This window comes from Cotesia typhae, unplaced genomic scaffold, assembly GCF_013202065.1.
Source record: "Cotesia typhae breed Kobodo isofemale line unplaced genomic scaffold, CoteBio_Ctyphae contig_5, whole genome shotgun sequence".
NCBI classification, from domain to species: Eukaryota; Metazoa; Arthropoda; class Insecta; order Hymenoptera; family Braconidae; genus Cotesia; species Cotesia typhae.
The window spans coordinates 7,624,022-7,645,124 of record NW_027423757.1 but is presented as its reverse complement, the minus strand read 5'-3'; the positions used below and the strand labels follow the sequence as shown (position 1 = coordinate 7,645,124).

At 33.0% G+C, this 21,103-nt stretch overlaps 1 protein-coding gene across 2 annotated transcripts in view; it reads left to right on the top strand.

Moving 5' to 3' along the window:
* Positions 1-162: 162 nt before the first annotated feature.
* Positions 163-21,103, top strand: part of LOC141531246 (uncharacterized) — a 37,971-nt gene continuing 17,030 nt past the window's right edge. For both annotated transcript variants that reach the window (XM_074248919.1, XM_074248917.1), the window contains exon 1: positions 163-985. The gene's annotated coding sequence lies outside the window, so the exon portion shown is untranslated. The remainder of the gene's footprint in view (positions 986-21,103) is intronic.

The following is a 21,103-nucleotide window of genomic DNA, read 5'->3' as shown; positions in this document are numbered from 1 at the left end:
TGCATTCTCTCGTTGGTCCCTTGTTGGTGTACCTATAAAATATAAAAAGGTAAAACCAGCCCAGCCATTTCTCATTTAAACGTCAACATTACACGAACCAGTACTCTCAGTACTTTACATACTCACGAATTATTAAATATTAAATAATTAATAAATTACCTCAACTCTGGATAAAATTTTTTGTCATTGTTAATCATTGATAATTAATTATATTATTACAATTAAGATATAATTATTATATGCATTAGTCCTCTTGTAATAGTTTCTATAGTACTTCACAATATATAATTTCAGCAGCTGGCGTGACGTCGCGTCGTAATCATGCGTGTTGCCCGTCAAATCTTCTGGTTATTCTCTGCTCTATACCATTCTCCTATACATACCTACACATAGAGATACATATAAGTAATACTAACGTAAGATAACATAACCCAACCGCGAGCCGTAAGCCATGAGCCGTAAGCCGTGAGTAGAGTCAGGCTGATCCGTAGAATAGAGCTTAAGTTGAGCGCGACAGCGACAACGACAGTTCTACAGTTCTCTTTGGATTCGCGTGTATCCTTATAACACATAAACGCGTGAGCGACACGAGCGCGACGGGATAGTGGATAGTATAGCTTGGGTTGGATGTCTCGACAGTGGATCGCAACGCCGGCCTAAGGGACGTACGTACATATAGCAGTCGTCGCAGTCGGTCGCACCGCGGAAACCAAACGCAAACGACTGGTTATAAATAAAGATCGCTAGAGCCATCTTGCGATATTTAAAGAGATTGACCGCACGTAAAAAACAGTATGGCCGAAACTGTTGATCTTTCGATTGTTAATTGTAACAACATTATCATTTTTATTGTTTTGTATTTAGTATAGTATATCATCATCATCATCATAGTCATCAATCATCGTCATCATAGGTCCCAACATCAAATGTGCAATATCATACCGTTTTAACAAGGAGCCAAATGAAATACAATTATTTATATCAGGTAATCACACATATCCTTATATTATCAATTATCATATATTATCATTACTTTCATTATTTTTAATATTTTTACACTCCTATTGTTATTATTATTGTTATTTGGGTTAATCTAGTTTATTTAACTGCGCTAATCAATTGTATTTAATTCGCGCTTAGTTCGGCAACGAAATGAGAGGTTAGCCGAATAAACCGAATCATATGTATATATATTATATATAGATATATAAGTTCAATGCTAAGAGCGTTTTAGTTTAGTTGAATAGTATACTATCAGATAATTCACATTTACAAATGATATGTGTATGTGTATAAGTACAAGTATATGTATATGTATATGTATATGTATATAGCAATGTAGCGTTCAGTTGAACGCGGGCTAACTTTGAAATTGGTTTACGCCTCTTGTTTTACCTATTCTGTTTGGCAAGCTATGACCCGAAATCTCTCTACCTCGACTGCACCCTTCTTGTTCTTGTTCTTGTTGGTATTCTTGTTCTTGTTCGTTTTGGTGAGCTCTCTGGAGCAGAGTCTTGCATCAACCCTCTGACTCTGTCCTCCAGTCTCTCTCTCCAGTTTTCCACTTATCTCTTTTCCTCTCACACTCACACTCTTCAGCGTAGCTCTTTACCCATGTGCCATAAGCTGGCTCCATGCAACTATTGCGTCGACCTGTTGCGCTTCATTCATTTCAGTACTGATTCAGTACCTGACCCGTCCCTTTACTTGGATGACGCGTTTACCCGCGCGAAACTGCTAAACTTTCGATACTAACAGCCCAACTACAACAAAACCTCGACAACGCGGAACGACCAAACCACATCACCAGTATCAGTACCAGTTTGACCTGCCTGCCTGCCTGCCTTCCTTTCCTTTTCATCATCCCTTACACTTACACCCTCTGTTCATAAAAATCTTCAATTATGTAAAGTTTTACTCGGCCAAGTCCAAACCATTTGGGTATGTATATATGTCTCTTTATGTTTTTATTTTTATTTGTTTTTTTTTCTTTTTCAACAATAACAATAACAATCGTTGACTTTTCAGACTAGACGCGTGGTAACTCCCAAGTATTTGCACGAGTAGTGTGGTATTATTGTATTGGGGTTCAAGAGAAGAAGAAGAAGAAGAAGAAACTATTTATGCACCAGAGTTTAAATAATCCAATACAATAGTCTTTATCACGGGTTTGCTTTAAACAAATCCCACTGGTAGAAGTGAAAATAAATGCATATAATGATGAAGAAAAAAAAAAAATTGTTTAATTGAGCAGAAGAAGAGTAAAAGAAAAAAAATACCCTCTAAATTACTGGTTAAATGATGCGGTGATAGTTTACTAGTTCTTTGTTTATTTGGTATTTATTTATTTGTTTTTTAAAAAGTTATTTTGTATATTTGTATGTAGGAGTAAACAGAAGTTAACTTGAAACAACAACAACAAGAGGAACAAAAACAGAAACAGCGGTAGCAACTCATATCAACTATCTCTACTCTCGTGGAATTGTATGGTTAGTATATGGCTGTGATTTTGGGGCAACAGGTGTACACAATACGTGCATGCATAATGCAAACACCACACACCACACGTGTTATTCGATGCGCTGCACGCGTACCACTAGTAGATGGCTCTGGTGGTGGCACTCGCAACACCAAAGGCATCACCCACACATTAAATCGCCGTTATTAAATTTACATATCCGAGGAGAGCGTGCGAATTAAGCTATTTGTTTGCTAATTTTATGTCGACCCTCGCGCTCTATGGGTTTATAAACGTCTCAGTACTCTTTACTCCGGTAATACTCTTATATACATACTTTATTAACATCTCCATGTATTTTATGTGTCTATCGACTCTTATTGTCTATTTATACTTTTAACTTTTTATCCTCGTTATTTTTACGCATAACACCTAAGTAATGTATGTAATAATAACAATAATAATAATACTAATGTACACGGTAATGATAATGATGGTATAAATGTATGAATGTCGTGTGCAATAAGAATGCCGGAAAAAAACCGCGAATTTATTCACGCAGGCACGTGTTTATGATGTTTGTACAGTCATACAAGTACAAGTACATACATTACGTTATCTTCATTATTATTATATTATTATAAGTACATTATATTATATATGTATATAAATAAATATATAAATATATAAAAGAGATGAGGGTGAACGCAAGTTCATGACAAAGACACTACCGGATAATTAAAACTTAGCACGAGTAAAGATAGTTTGGCGTGTTGCCATCATCCTGCTCGAGTAGTGTATAGGTTTGTTTCGTTTTTTTCTTCAGCTTGTCGTCGCACGTTCACCTTTCTTTTCTTTTGATTTTTCATCTCTATTTACTCGCGTTACTTTATTTTATTTTTTTTTTTTTATGTTATTTTTTCAGTCTTGTTATTTTATTTTTTTGCCGGGTGATTCGCTCGACCGTGGCTGCCAAACTCTTGACGTTCCCCTCGTTGTTTTCTTCGGTCTTTTATTTTTTTGTATTTATTTTTATTATTTTCTGTTAAAGTCTTTTTCCGTGTGTTGTTTCTTCCTTTTTTTTACAACTTGATACACTTTTCGCTTGACTATCGTGCTCGCGTAGCTCTGCAGTGGCAAAGACGAAAGAAAAACCTTGGTGTATGCGGTTCAGGAGGTCGTCCAAACTAGAACGCTCTACGACTTTAACCTTCTCTCTTTTTATATATCCATTTACATATATATATATATATATATATATATATATATATATATATATATATATATATATATATATATATATATATATATATATATATATATATAAATAACAGACATATGCACCCTTGAGTTTTGGTCATTACCAACAAAATTAACTTTAAACTTGAAATTTAATTAATACTTTCTTATTACTCTTATTTTTTTCTTTCTAATGATATTATTCAGCATCAGCAAATTTAATATTAAATGCTCCAGCGTTAAATTTAAATAATAAAATCCTAAAATTATTATTAATAGCAACAATAATTATAAATATAAATTATAAAATACCGGGAACAATAAAAAAGGTAAAATTAAAATTAAAAATAAAGCAAACTCGAGCTAGAATGTAGATAATTATTTCGCAAAGAAAATGAGAAAGTAGCGCAATTTCGTGCACGAGTGATTAGCTCGATTTTCTCATTAAAAAAAAAAGTACAAATAGTTGCCAAAAAAAAAAAAAATTATACTGTACTATATATATAAAAGTAATTGCAACAAAAACCAGGAGATGTGCATTAAATCAAAGAAGAAAGAATGCAGCATGATCGAGGAATTATTTTGGTGCATAGAGGCTGGTGGTATCCCGCTGGCATTAACCAAGGCAAATGTTGGCTTACAGACTAAGGCGTAGAGGTGCGGCCTTATACCTCGTACCTGACATAACAGTGCTTGGGTCTATATGTATAATGTACAGTGTAGTAGCAAGTAGTAAATTGGCTGGACTAGCTAGGTATGATAGGCCAGGTAGGCAAGCTGCATCAGGATGGGATAATATAACAGGCTGTTGGAGGAACCAAGGAGCCAACTAAAGAGGGAAAAAGACATATACTTAACCACATACTTATACTTATACATATACATAACGAGTTAAGAGTTAGGATCGCAACAGTAGACTGGTGTACTAATACACAACACTAGGCACTAGGCGATGGATGATGGCAGTGAGCTTGACCGAGTGGCGCTTGGCGAGGCCGGCCGACGCCCTTCCTCATCTCCTCTCCTCTCCTCACCCATCACTGCACGTCTCTCTTCAATTCTGCAACACACTCTACCTCTACCTCTGGCTCTACATCTAACTCTCTACCCAGTTTACTCGCTCGCATATCACCCTCAGCTCGCCTCTTCTTTCTCTCGTTTACCGGTACGGCGAAAAAAACTCCTCTCGATCCTCTCTTCCATTCCGCGTCTCACTCTCGCAGCCGCGAATCCGAGAGCTCGTCTTTTTTAACGCTACTTGCTGCTGCTGCTGGTGCTAGTGCTGGTGCTGTTGGAGCTGCTGCTATGTTGGGTGTACCTCCCACCTATGGCCTATACACTCTAGTTTCTCTTCTCTTCCTCCACAGTGCACCAGCAACACACTGAGCTCTCTTCACTTCTCTTCTCCTCTCCTCGGGTTCGCCCCTCAAAGCCGTTCTTCCGCCTCCGAACCTCTACCACACCTGCATAGATTTTTCTATTCGCGATCGCGAGTATCCAGGCAGCTGCGCCCGCCCGATGCTAATACCCACCCGAGGCAAGGCTTCACTCTACTACCTTTTTTTTATCCTCTCTTTCTATTGCCCTCTTTCATCTCTCTTTCATCTTTCTCGCACTTTTTATATCTCTTCTCTTTCTTCTTCTTCTTTCCTCATTCCCTCTTTCACTCTTTCCGTTCGCCGGATTTACCTCCCGTTTTTTCACTTTGGTAAAATCACGCGCTAATCGAATGCACTGGACTATGTGCTTCTCCTACTATACTATTTTATCCTGAAACTTCACCCGGACTTCTAATGAGTTTTCTTTCATTATTATCATCATTATTATTTCATTGTATTTATTATACATTTTTTCATTATTATTATTATTATTATTGTTAATAATAATCTCTTTATTTATTTATATTTATTTATTTATTTTGTTAGATACTTGCACTGCTAAGCAAATGTCCGTTTATTCGCTTCATAGAAGTTTTAACGTCTAAATATTATTCAAGCTCTTCTTTTTATATTCTATTTCTTTCCATTTTATTATTTAATATTTTATAATATGTAGACGTTATAAGTTTATTAAACGGATTAAGCTTCTTTCTTTTGTAATTTTGTCATTTTTTTCCTCTTTCGACATAAATATTTGTTTAGTTTTATTATAAACCACGCGCATATTGCGCGATATTTGTAGTTATGAATTGGAGATATAAGATAAGACTCTGCCATGTGTTTTTTTCTATACGTATACACATTTTTGTGATAGCGTATTAATTTAAATCGTTATCTCGTGATATTGAAAAACTTTAATTTTATCTCGAATCTCCAGCTACCTAAGATATTTTAACTAAAATTCATCCGCTTTAATTTGTTATATTTTGTTATATGTGTATATCTTTATTAGGGTGGGTCAAAAAAATCGAATAATTTATTTTTGACTTTATACTCTGAAAAATAGGTTCGTAGACACCTAAAAAGAATTCTCTCCAAGTATAAGCTCTTAATTATAACGGGAAGGTCCTCCGCTTTGCGGGTTTCTATTTTTTTCGAATAATCAGATAAAAAAATTTATATCTCGCTTCCAACTGCTTGGAAAAATATTCCGTGGCATAGATTTTGTGAGAAATTGAATGCTTTACAAAAAAGGTCTCTTATGACTTTTTCAAAAACTCAACCGATTAAAAGATATTCATAGTTGAAGTTTGGCTATTTTAAGGAAAATATTCGTTTTTATTATGAATTTTATAAGTCGATGAAAAAAATTATTTCGGATTGCGGAACTCATGATTTTGTAGGAAATTTACTGCTCTACAAAAATGGTCTCTTATGATTTTTTGATTAAGTGAAGCCGTTACGAGATATTCATCGTCAAACATTAACGAATATCAATATTTCCAGTTTTTGATCAATAATTCGATAAATTTTAATTTAAACTATGAGTTTCAGGAAAATTTACATAAATTTGAGTTTCGATCGATAAAGAAATGTTATAATAAGTTAGATAAAGAATTATTGGAATTATCATTGATTTTCCTTGGAGAAATGCCTCAAGAAAAGATTTCTTTCAAACGTCCTGGTGCTGTTCATCATGCGAGATGGATGGCTAAGGCCATTTATAGTTTGAAAATGTATCTATTCAGAGATGAATTCAAACTCTCTCAGAAAGAATTGCATGGTCTTCGTCATTTCTGTATTTTTATAGTCACATTGTATTTAAAAGCTTGGTTTTCATCAACTTCTGCAACAACTGCTGCTTATCATGACTTGCAGTTTATGAAAAATTTATTGGAGTACAAACATATCAATCCTTTGATTTCTTCAGCTACGTGTGAAAAAATGATTTCGCACTTATGGTATTTGAGCGATGAACTTGCCATTTTATCACTGTTTGACGATGGCGTTCCATTAGAAGTAAAAAAAGTATTGTTGAAGCTGTTAATACTCGTGAAGGTACAGATTCTAAAGCTAAAAGATTTGTAATTGCTAAAAAGATTTGAATTCATTGGCGCAGAGAACTCTGAGTGACTTTGTGTCTAAAAAGTCATTAAATCTTTTCAAAATCTTCGATCTACCGTATGACTTTCTTGATGTCGATGTTGAATTATGGCCTACTAATGAAAGTTATCTCGAAAATAAAGAATACTTTCAACAACTAAAAGTTGTCAATGATTCAGCAGAGCGAGCTGTTGCATTAGTCAGTGAATATAATCAATGCTTGACAAAAATGAAGAACAATTCCAGTACTTATTGCAAGTTGTCAAAGAACATCAAAAACATTCCCAAATTGTAATAAAAGAAATTATTTATAGTAATAGCGTACTGTTATGTTAAAAATATAGACAATTATATTGCAATTGATAATTCAATAAAAAATTTATCTATAAAAAAGTTAAATACTGGTTGTTTCTCACTTGATTCAATACTTTTCATATTAAATTTGACAAAGAAATATGTCATTCACTTCAAATTAAACTAATCATTGGCTATATGTCGAAAAAAATGCTCTAATTTCTTGTTTTAATGCAATCAAACAAGCTCAAGACTGAAAACAATATTAAAAAAATTGTTTATAACATTTCTTTATCGATCGAAACTCAAATTTATGTAAATTTTCCTGAAACTCATAGTTTAAATTAAAATTTATCGAATTATTGATCAAAAACTGGAAATATTGATATTCGTTAATGTTTGACGATGAATATCTCGTAACGGCTTCACTTAATCAAAAAATCATAAGAGACCATTTTTGTAGAGCAGTAAATTTCCTACAAAATCATGAGTTCCGCAATCCGAAATAATTTTTTTCATCGACTTATAAAATTCATAATAAAAACGAATATTTTCCTTAAAATAGCCAAACTTCAACTATGAATATCTTTTAATCGGTTGAGTTTTTGAAAAAGTCATAAGAGACCTTTTTGTAAAGCATTCAATTTCTCACAAAATCTATGCCACGGAATATTTTTCCAAGCAGTTGGAAGCGAGATATAAATTTTTTTATCTGATTATTCGAAAAAAATAGAAACCCGCAAAGCGGAGGACCTTCCCGTTATAATTAAGAGCTTATACTTGGAGAGAATTCTTTTTAGGTGTCTACGAACCTATTTTTCAGAGTATAAAATCAAAAATAAATTATTCGATTTTTTTGACCCACCCTAATCTTTATATCATATATAAAAAAAAACTTTTTGACAGTATGTGTGTGAGTAAAAAAAAGTCTATAAGTAAGTAAGGAATCTCTCGAAATACGAGACTGCAAAAGCTTTCGCTCAGCTATTTTGAGCTTTGCAACTTTTAATGCACGGAAAAATCATCCATGCAGAAATACGTGAGGGAAGCCTTAATAATTTTCGAGGCTTGATGCGCCAAGGTTTTTAGTGTGAATTCCTTGTTAATAAGGAATGCCAGAAACCTTTTAATCTTTAAGGACATCCGGCCCTTTATAAATCGTTACTTTATTAAAAGTCTGCTAGCTTTTTATTCATTTAATTAATTACTTTCGTACTTTTCTGTGTCAACACGAGTACGAAAGAAAATTTAAAAACTATTTACTGTTTGATAAAAAATATTACACGAGTTTACTATTATTTTTTTTTTTTTTTTTTTTTTTTTTTTTGAAAAATGGATTTATTTGATTTTTAATTGTAATTTTTATTGAATTCAAGTTGACAATTGATTGCATGACAGCTGATTGTCGTCTTCAATTTATAATAAAAAAGTTCAAAAGTTTTTTTTATTTCATTTTCTAAGTATGACATTGACGCGAAAATATTGAAAAAAATAATTAATTATTATTAAATATAATTAATCAATTAATTAAAATTAAGCTTTAACTTGCTTTTCATTTTTATTAATAAATTTTAACATAAAAATTTTAGATGTAAAAAAGAAGTGAAATTTTTTTTGCACTCATGTTATATTTAAAATTTTTTATGGAAAATAGAAGATAAATTCGTTTATTCTTCATCAAAAATTTTTAATTGAACAAAACATTATTCAATACAAAAATATTTAACAAGCTAAAAAAATTTTTGAAAATAAAAAATGAAGCAGTCAGAGATAAATGATAAAAAAAAAAACAATGACCAAACTTTTTAATAAAGGATTGTAATAAAATAAGTGTAAATGTCAATTACCGTCTCAATTACGTGAGAATGGTAACAATCTAAAAGTTTTACGACAAACAATATATCAACATATAAAACAAAAGCCATCAGCAGCTAGCAATACCATATCAGCATAATAATATCGCGAAACATTTATTAATGCTCCGATTTATATTTATTATTATTATGATTATTAGTATTAATACATATATATATATATATATATATATATATATATATATATATATATATATATATATATATATATATATATATATATATATATATATATATAATAATAATAATAAATAAAAAGATTACAAGAAGACATCACATAAAAAACTCGTTTAATCAACTACTCAGAGTTATGATGATCTTTATCGCGTTATACGAGTATATATTTATATATCAGTAAAATATGATCCAGTAGTTAACTTAAAAAAACAAGGCTTATAGCGCATACAGCGTTATTGCAAACACTTTTGACTTTTAAGCACCTACCGCGTCTTAAGTTCTTACTCTTTACAGAAATAAAATAAAGTAAATAGAGAAGAAGCTCTGCCCAAGCAATAGAATAAAACAAATAAAATAAAAAGACTTGAGGAAATAAAAATAATATAAAATAATAAAAAAGGAATAGAAGAAGAAATAAAAAGAAGTAATACTATAAAATAAAACGATGAAAGTTTACTACTGGTATAGCAACCAGCGACACTGACTAACTCATTTCTTCGAATCAACAGGCGTCGTTACGTCACCTACTCTCAGACTCACCTTCGATTTATTGTAGACAAATAACATACACATTATAAAGTCAGACAAACACGCGCCAAAATACTATCGTCTTCATTATCATCATCATCATCACCAGCGTCTTCTTCATCTCAATCTTTTTCCTCAAATACCATAACCTACAGAACCGGATCATATGCTATTTCAGTATCTATAATCTTTAAATTACCGAGTTTCAAGCTCGTTGCTGCTTATAAGTCAAATTAAGTATCAATTTCAAAATTTTATTTATTAAATTTAAAAAACTTATTCATATTAAACTGTTAACAAATTATTCTTCTTGTTCAAGTCATTCAAAATTTAATCTGATTCATTACCAAGACAAAGAAACACTTGTTGAAGATATTTCTTTAATTTATTGCCGATGTTTCTTCAGAGCTCTTTAATGAAATAACAAAACTATTTATTATTAGTAATGCTACTGAACTTAACAGATATTTTTATAATTTTTTTTTATCATTTACATTCTTATGAATGAAATTTTTTAAAAATTTGATTGAAAAATGTTAAAGTTTTTTTATTTTTAATTATTTAGCAGAAATTTATCCTCTTAATAAAATTTACGAGAAATTTCTACTAATTTTATTAATATTAATAATAGAAAAATTTTTCTATTTTCTATAAAAATTTTAATAAAATTCTTCATTTTATCCAAAAGAAATAATTTAATCTAATTAATAAATTTTTTCTTCAACAAGAATAACTGAAATTTTAATTCAATATAAATGTCTAAATTTAAGTATTTTTAGAGTTAAAATTATCAAAAATTTCCCATGCAACATCAAAAAAGTTTAACGACAATATGACTCAAGTAATCAGAGAAAAAAAAAATCAGTTTTCATCTTCATTCAATTCAAGCAGCAATTAGCCCTCGGTACCACCGAAAGTCTCTGTCGTCTCTTATTAACCAAAGCCAAAATTATAAATAAAATATTATTTCTATGCAACAATAATAAATTTAAAAACTCCATGTCATGCAGACAAGCATCAGAGGCACTTAGATTGCAAAGACCGTGGAGGTTTATAATGTAATGTAAGAGTGGCCGTGGCGGAGCAGGTCGACGGGTACATGACGGATGGAGACAGTTGTTGCATCGCACTCTCTGATGATGGCTCTCCCAAGAATATCTTTCCCGCTACGCCACACTCTGGATCTGGATGCAGTCTCTTCCATCCACATATACAATATAAAACCATCCACAATCCACAACTACAATAATAATAAAATAAAACTAAAAACAACAAACCATCATACTACACACGCCATACTATTTTTCTCCCTCGTCATTTCATCTCATCCCTCTACTCACACTCTTTACCGTCTTAAGGCTAGTCATCTTTCATTTATCCTTTCTCTCTCTCTCTCTTTCTCGAGGTTATTTTTATAATTTTTCTTCAGCAATTGCCCGCATCATTTAATGTACAAGAGCAAAAATCCGAGCGCTCATCAGCGTGCCTGGTATCGTAACGAACCTTGCTCTGCTCTAATATATTTAATATATAATTATTGTACATCTACCCATATGTCGATCTACATAAACTTGTACTCTTAATTTACAAATTAATTCTAACTACTCAATTTTTTTAATTTATTCTGCTGCATTGGGTCAGTGCAAAATAATTTTTATTCAATTTTCTTATCAGACATAATCTGCGCAACAGCTAATACATATTCATGTGAAAAGAAGAATTAAAAAATAAAAATTTGTGCATTTCCTTGTGCATTAGCAAGTGTTAAGATAAACTGTTTCCTTCTTTGAACATTATACATATAATAATAAATGTGAAATGTGTATGCATTTATGTATGTAATGTACCTTTCAAGAGAGATTTAGTTCATAAAGCAAGATTGCCAGTTATCAACTTTAAAACGACGAATAGCTGAGGAGCATAGCAAGATTGTGGACTAAGAGGACAATCTGAGATCATTTACCCGACTTTCCTCAATCACTGTGCAGGTACGCTTTCTCGACTGACAATCGTGTACGAGTTATTAAAGATTATTTAGATGAAAAAAGGCATGCATTAAAAAGCAATAATAATAAACTGGCATTAAATATTGCAGAGGTACCTGAAGCAGAAAAAGAAAAATAAGAAGAAGAGTAATAAGAAATAGACACATACGTGTGCGTTAAGAAGGATGACTGCGTAGATAAAAAAGGCATTGAAAGATTTGATATAATTTTTTGATACGCCGCTCGATGATCGTTTGATCGGTCTATTGATAGACCGATATTGAGAGCACACCTGGGGCCGTTTCTTCTGCGCTGAATATCATCAGGCTGCGACGGCTGGATGGAAAGGAAGTACATAAATGAAAGAGCCTGAGTGTGAGTTTGGTTCTTGAGCTAAGAGATAAAAAAAAAGAAAAAAAAGAAGCAATGTTTAAGCAAAAAGGTGCAGAGGGGCGAAGAGAACTGCCATAGAAAAGAGAGAAGGACTTAACTTCTTCGCTGGATAAGATAGGAGCTTCGGTTGGATTGAACGGCCCGCCTAACCTAACGGCTTTGTCATTTTTATCGGATTTTATCCATCGAGATGCGGTTGGTGCAGCAACACCACCACCAACGGGAACGGCGCTTCGATCCTCAGTAGTTTGCATGGATAAAAACCCAAAGTGACTAATAAAAAATATATTGTTGAAATAAAAGTTGTAAAACAACAACCAGCTAAAAAATCACTGGCTTGCTTTGCTTGATCTTGCGGCTTCCGTTAACTTACACGGTAGGAGTTTGCTAAGATCTGAAGATTCCTCATCCAGAGCTCGATGATACACCACAGCGAACCGGTTTTATATGTATATATATATATGTATATATATCTTTCCATTCGTTCAGTCATGAAAAATTATGAATCCATTTTTTTAGCGCCCTACTAGCTCACGCATCCTTGCTAGCACATCCTATCGGATTAAAGATTCAAGTTGAGTGTATTATATGTTGGGTGTATTGAGGCTTATATTAACTTCAGACACTTGGGCGTAGGCCTGCTAGATTGCATTAGACAACTTTTCTCGTTTGCAAGAGCGGCGAGGTGTATATGAGGGTACATCCACGTCCGTACCATGAGCTTGATTTAACAGATCCACTGATACGGAGGATAGCAGCCGATTAATGACAGTCTGGATTGTAAAAATAATCCACCGGAAGAGGGCATACTGTAAAATAAGAAGAAATTATTGAAATAAAATATAAAAGAAGAGTATAAAAATTTTTAGTTCCTGGATCGCGTAACGCTTTTGTAAGAGTAGCTCTTCTGACGTCTGTATCTAAAGCATAAGCACACGTTATATCAGCTATAACTATAACTACACACATAAAGAATTGAGTATAATGTATTACATAGAACTAGATCTGCTGTCGACTAATTTAAAGTTGAGAAACTAAATTAACATCAGATATTTATAATATATTAATAATATTTAAAATAAATATAGCAGGATGGGAAACCAGTTGTAAGAAAATCACACCTACAAAATATATATCTCCTCTCGAATGGAATAGAACCGAACCAGTAATTTTTACGTCACGAACAGACACGTGAACAAATCAACGCCATGACCATAATTACCGGGATTCATTTCCGCCCCTATACATTATACATTATACACATACAAATCCACTATCGAGTATCCACTATCCACTATCCACATATGCTCCCAATCCTGATGCTGATGGTGATGCCAAGTGTAGGATAGAAAAATAACCAGCTGAAAACATGGATGATTACCTGGCGAATGGCGACTAGCTAACGTGCATGATAATAACGAAAAAAATATGTAATAAAACGAGTAGTAAGCCGAGATGACGACGACCTACGATCGAGAAACGGCCTAACCTTCACCACGCTGTAAGTTAGTGCGAGTGGACGTAGAAAACACGCGAATGAGTTATTAATTGCACTTGTCTTACTCAGCGTATTCCTCAACGAAACCCAATCATTGATTTTGCTCGTTTATGTGTTGGTTGAGGATACAACAAGTGTTGCGAGTAACTTTATGCATGTATGAACGAACAACAAACTCAATACTAACAACGTACAGAATAACGCCGGCCATTTGCGATACAAACAACTTTTTGCCTTTTGCCTTGCCTTGCCTTTACTCGCGCTTCTTTCATCTGTGTCCGTGGTCAAGGTCGTCCAGACTCCGGACGAGCGAGCAACCAGTAGATATAAGAGGAGCTGCTGCTGCTGCTACGTTCCTTCGTGTATAATACCCAGTAGAGATATACATACTCATACTCATACTCATACTTGTACTTGTGTATTACTACGAGTCAAGAGAAGGTGATTTAATCCTCAGTACATACAAACTACGTCTGTATAAATGTCTATATATTGTATTTATATAAAGATGAAGAGTGAGACAAGAACGGAGTTGAGAGGAAGGCGCCAAACGTATAGCTTTATGTTTATGTCTTCCATCTTTTACGCTAATAACGTTCACCTAAATGCTTCATATTGCGTGCATTGGATGGTACTGATGCACTTAATCTCTGCTTATTCATTTTATCTGTATTGCCTGCAAATGCGGTAGAATTAACGAGCCTTAATGACGTTACAAGTGCTCGACAAAGTGCTATTGTTTTTCAAAACGACAATGGTAATGACAATGATTATTAATAGGAGAGAAGAAAGAATAAAAATTCAGACACTACGCAAAGGTGATAATGATCTATGGAGACGGAGGCATACATTAATTACGTTTGGAAGAAAATTAACGCAAAGTGGGTGACGAAGAAAATGTGGTGAGAAGCGAGAGTCAACCGCAAGTAGACAGATATACTGGAGTTTGTCAGCCGAGGGTCTGCTCACACCCAAACAGCTAAACATAATAACATACAAGTCAAGAGTTTATTGTGTGTATATACAGCCAGGGAGGCTGTATTTTATATGTTATTTGTTGTGTATGTATATGTGTGTGTATGTATGGGTACAAGAGAAGTCGAGTTGAGATAAAGAAAAACGAGCAAGAATAAGAAGAACAAGAGAAGAGTAAGGGGGACGGACCCGAGGGCTAACCTATCCCGTGAATATTCACTTTTGAGAGTTTACCCGTACACTGGCTCTTAATTTTAGTCTTGCCATTCTCAAGACTTTGCCACTAGAGAATGACCCACAAAAAGTAACAGAGTCCATGTCAACGATGTTTTACTCTTTAGCGAAATAACTTTTTATCTTTTAACATTCTCGATAATAAGAATTATGAGCGAGTTTATTGAGTTATTTCGAGGGTAATTCAATGGTCATTGCTGGCGATCATTATACTTTTTTATTATTACTGTGAATTTTTTTTTTACCAATATGATAGATAATATGCCGAGTAATGCAGTATAATAATATCTTTTTCACCTGTGATATTTTTTTTTTTATTAATGTTGTTATTATTATTATTATTTAGCTCGCATACAGAGCAAGCGATAAATGAGTTGTAAGATGAGAAAGATGAGCAAAAGAGTATAATTGTGGCCCTTTAAAACACAATCTCTTCTTTTTTTCACCAGAGAGTGTTACAATTCCGAGCGCAGTTCTCGCGTTTTATTTATCATCATCATTATTGTTATTATTATTATTATTATTATTATTATTATTATTATAATTTTATACATTATTTTTAATAACTTTATTCTTTCTTCTCTATTACTCTTGTTATATTTATTATTTTATTAGATTTACTTTTTGTTGTTATTTCTCGTATATTTATATATTTTTTATTATTCGGTTTAATTTTTTTTATCGAAATAAAGTTTGTTGACCTTGCATCGCGCGAAACGCCAAGAATACAGCGAAGTCGAGGAGCTCGAGAGAGGGAGCGAGAGAAGTAGTATTAAGTGAAAAGAGGAAGACGGGCTGGATTGAGAAGGAGAATAAAGTTTGTACGGGCTGGGTTGGCTGAGAAATAGAGACAAAGATACAGACGGCTGGGACGACGTCGGTGGGTGACGGTGGCGGCAGTGAAGGCGGGGGTGCGGGTGCACGAGTGCTCCCTCGTGGCCAGGGGGGATGAAAGGGGGATACACTTGCCCCCGCGCTCTGACGTCGAGAGTGGGATGAATCGTAGGGCGACGAACTTAGCCCGCGCGAAAACGCCGCGCATCGACCGAATTACTCGACTTTTTTCATTTTATTTAACGTTTTTTTTTTCTTCTTTTCTTTTTTTCATCCCTTGAGATTTTTTTCTTTTACTTTATTTAAACTTTTTTCTTCCATTCATTTTTTTTTATCCTCTTTCTTCGTTTCTTGTTTCTGCATTTTTATTTTTTCTTCCGTCTACCTATTTCTCATTTTTTTTTATTTTATTTATTTCATTTTCGTGATGCTTTTTTTTTTTCTATTTATTTTTCGCTTTTCGTCTTTTTTATTCAACTTGATCCCTTTTAAAGCTTCCCGATTTTATTCCACCCAATTTATCATCGTCATTGCGATACTACGAGCTGCACCCGATACCTATAATACGTGTATTGGTGCATCAAAACGCCGTTGTACATTTTTTTATCTATCTATATAGATATATTTATATATACAAACAAACGGAGTACAGTATACTGTACTATAAATATAAATCCGTGTGTGCGATCTATCCCAAGCACGAGCACGAGTCCGAGTACGAGGTTTATAGCGGGTAACGGGCTTTGTAGGCTTTTCTGTGTGATGGTTTGTGGGCTCGCTTTAAAATTCAATTTTCATCAACTAAACTGGCCGCCGCTATGCCAGTTTGCCCCGTGCCCAAGCCCCCTCTTACCCTTCTCAACCTCCCGACTCCCATTCGGTTCACCGTCATCACTCGGTCCACTTTAGCACGCGCAACAAGTGTCATTTTTGATATTTGGCAATACACCGAAGAGCACACCGACCAAATGAAAGTGCGCAACGGGCTGCCACCGTCATTTGCACCCTCCTCGATTCATTGGTTATATATATATATATACATACTGATCTGTACTCAAAGAGTAGAGTGTGAAACAGCAACACCGATAGTGATAATACCGTCACCAAACGCGACAGAGACAAAATACAGTACTCTACCCTCTAGTTAAATTATTTTATTATCCCCGTCATCATCTTCATCATTTCATATTCCCAATTATTATATATTACTACGCTTTCGAAACTTTATTTATTTTGGTATTTCGTTTTATTTATATGATTTTTATTCGTTTCATTTTTATGCAATATTTTTATAAATAAACTTTCATTAAAATTTGAAAATTAATCTTGATAGATAATTTTATAAAAAAATTAAACTGGCATTTTAAAAGTTTTGGGATTTCCTTGACAGCTAAATTATTATTTTAAAAATTCTACATGTATCTTAGAAAAAAATAAATTGTAAATTCTATATAATTTTTAATGTTTTAAATAGTAATTAGAACTCCGAGATGGAATTTTAACTTTTTTGACATTTATGTAGCTATTATATGACTTTTATACCATTCAATTTATAAATATTACAAATTAATTACTAAAATCACGTATTAATTATTTATTGTAGTTCATTTTTTCCGTGTAGAAATTAAAGAAAAAAAAATTGGTTAAAGTTCTTGCATTTATTGTTTTCATAATAATTTATGTTGGTATCAAAATCTTAAGAATTGTTAAGTACATCCTGATTTTAGTATCATAATTTAGGTCGGTGAATGTTATTGTCAAGAAAATATGGGACGGTCTAAACTATTATCCAAACATTAAATCTCTTGATTATATGTCACGTGTTTTGTGTAAACTTTATTAAAAATTAAACTGTTTTCGCAGTTTCTATAAAAACAATATGCACGTTAATGAAAAATTTGTATCAAATAAAATTAATTTAAAATTGAAAAATTTATTGATTCAAGAACTTTTCTGTCTAGTTAGAAACAATGAAACCCTTGAAAAATTTTCTCTTTGAAACATTTTTTTCCATCAATTTAGATATCACAAATATTTTAAAAAGTTATTTGAACTTATATAATATTTAAGGATTTAATTATAAATTTTTTATTCAATATCAAAACTTTTAAATCCGAATTAAAATTTATCGTTTGATTAAACAAAAAAAGAAACTCTTTTGGTAAAATAAATTTTCTTCCCATGAAAATAATTACCAAGATCACAATAAATTTTACGACTTAAAATCTATTTAATTTAATTCTTTATATTTAGATTCAGCTCTAAATTTAGTTAAATTGTTGTTCAGAAAATTGAATTAATAAAAATATCTGTTACTATTTATCAATCAAAGTATCATCAAATAACTTCTTCTCTCCAAAATTTAAAAAAATTCACAATCAATCATAAAATTTCCTCAGTTAAAATTCTTCATTCTTAATGTTACTATTTCAAATTTATGTACTCTATAAAATTCAGTACCGCTAAGTAATTACTGATGAATTCTCCATCATTACTTCTTTTTTTTTTTTTTTTTTTTTTTTTTTTTTTTTTTTCCATAAAAATCATCAAATAAATAAACTACTAATACAAATATCCTTCAGTATACTATTTATCAATCAGAGTATCATTAAACTGTTAGTCATTGAGCGAAATTCATCGGGGGAAGATAATTCAAAATTAGGTCAGCCGTATAGACTTTTGAATAACCGAGAAATGAATGGTTATACATTATCTTACGCTTACCAACTTTAGCTTATATATTTCAGAGTTCACAATGTGTATGTGAGTACATAGAGTGTATAAAGAGTGTGTGAGTGTGTAATGACGATAGTTTGTATGAAAGAAAGTCCAAGAAGCGCGTCATTGCTCATGAATTATCGGCGGCAAAGAGGAAATGTGAGGTAAAAAAGTGCAAAAGGAGAGACGCTCACTGGAGCGTAGCAAGAGCTGCTGCTGCTGCATGGTGCTCACTGCAGCAGCACACGAGGGTGCGTCCGGCACGCCGTACCAGCTTCTCGCGGGATAGGATAGGATTCTCTTCTCGAGCTCTATATATATATATATATATATATATATATATATATATATATATATATATATATATATATATATATTTTTATATACATATATGCATCCACTTTAAACGTCTCTCCATCTACTTTATCTGCTCTGGCTCTTGCTCTTTCTTCTCTTGATCCTCATTAAGTCTTCTCTCTTCTCTCTTATTCAGCCTCCATCTCCATCTCGATCTCCATCAACATCAACATCTAGATCTACATATATAATACCTACACACTACACTCTTCTTCTGGCGTGCAGCTTTACTTCTCGGTCCGGCAAACGAGTCTGATGCACATTCGTTCTTCGCGCTGCCGCTCGTTAGATATAAATACGTCGCGACAGAGGGCAAGGAACCACGCCTGCAAGAGCGACGCTTACAAGAGCAAGACCATCCAGCTCTGTCTCATGCATATACATATATAATATATAAATCCAAGTGCTAAGACTCCTTCTAACTTCTTTCTACCTCTGCAATCTCGCACTCACGTATTTACACACTCTAACATATTTACACATATGCATCCATACATCTATCACTTCTTCCGTCCATGGGGCAATGGGGTTTAGTCGCTTAACTCGAACCAGACGACCACGTTCATGTATTATGTATGTCTATGTTTCTGCAGATCCAAATATTGCATTCGTCGGATAAATATAGACATCCGAGGCTTTACTTCACGTACACCCTGCCGTAAACTACTAAAACTAAACAACCAAGAGCTCTATCTTAAAACCGGCGTTTAAGTTTTAACTTTTATTTTACATTTTCACACTTATATTTTTCATTTTTTATATGCAGATTCATCGTTACAATTGAACTTGGAATTTTTTTAATTTTATCAATATCAAAATTTTTTATCAAGAATGAAATTTAATTAATTTTTAATAAAGATATTTTTTAACAAGATTGAAAAAAATTTAAGGAGCAAAAATATTTAACTTGATTTTAGAAAAAGAAATTCTGAAAAGTTCTTGAATTGAATAAAATTTACCTAAACCAAAAAAAATTTCTTAACAAAATAATTTTCTAGGTTCAAGATTTTTATTTTCTAAACTCAACCTAAATATTTTTATCAGTTTCAGAAGTAATTTTTATATTTTATCACAAAATCAAGTTCAAATTTCAAGGATCCATAAATATTATTAATTTTATTCGTTGTCATTGAACTTTTTACTTAACTATGCGTAAGAATTTTTCGCCTGGTTATTTTAGAAGACAAACTTCAGTATAAAAATTTTATCTATTTATCCATCCAAATTATAATTATTTATACAGTAAAAAACTTCTCATAAAATTAACAAACGAGATAAAAAAAAAATTCTCAACAAAAATCTTCAACCTTTAGTAACTTATATAATAATTAAAAAAAATTTTCTATAACCGGAGTTTGAAATGGAGCAGCCGTGAAAAATAAAGGATTTTAAGAAAACATCTAATAAGTTGCACTTGGCTTGTGTTGTTCTTGGGTCGGAGTCATCATCTCGTCTATCTTTATACATCTCCCTTTGCTTTTTTTAGTCAAAGTCTCTTCACTCTTACCTTTGCAGCATTTTCCATTTTATTTCGTTGACTTTACCTCGACACTTTTGAGTTTCATCAATATTATATGTAGCTATATATACATGTAATACACATATATATCCATATAGAAGCACCCATCCATCCATCTACCCATCTATCCATCCATCCACCGATATATACCTATAGTATATAAAAGAGTTGCTCGTTACTCTATAGCTTGGCGAAGTGAACGTTTGCCTGGTCCAGCGAATTGAACGTAGAAAAAAGGGTATGGAGTAAAAAGTGTACGAGGATGGTGAAGAGGAAGGAAAGCGAGCAGGATGAGGACGAGGACGGGGAGAAAAGAGAGCGAAGGAAAAAAAACGCAAACTCGCGGACGGGACTCGGGCGAGAGAGCGTTAGTCCAGGCAGGTCCGGATAGGTTGCCAGAGGAGGTGGGGGACGTAGTGCGAGTCTCGCGCTCCGATCCGACAGGAGTACCAGAGAGAGGAAGAGAGGAAGCGAGAAAGAGAAAAAGATAAAAAGAGAGAGGTAGAAGGGTTTCCAATGAGCGGCCATTTATCTCCCG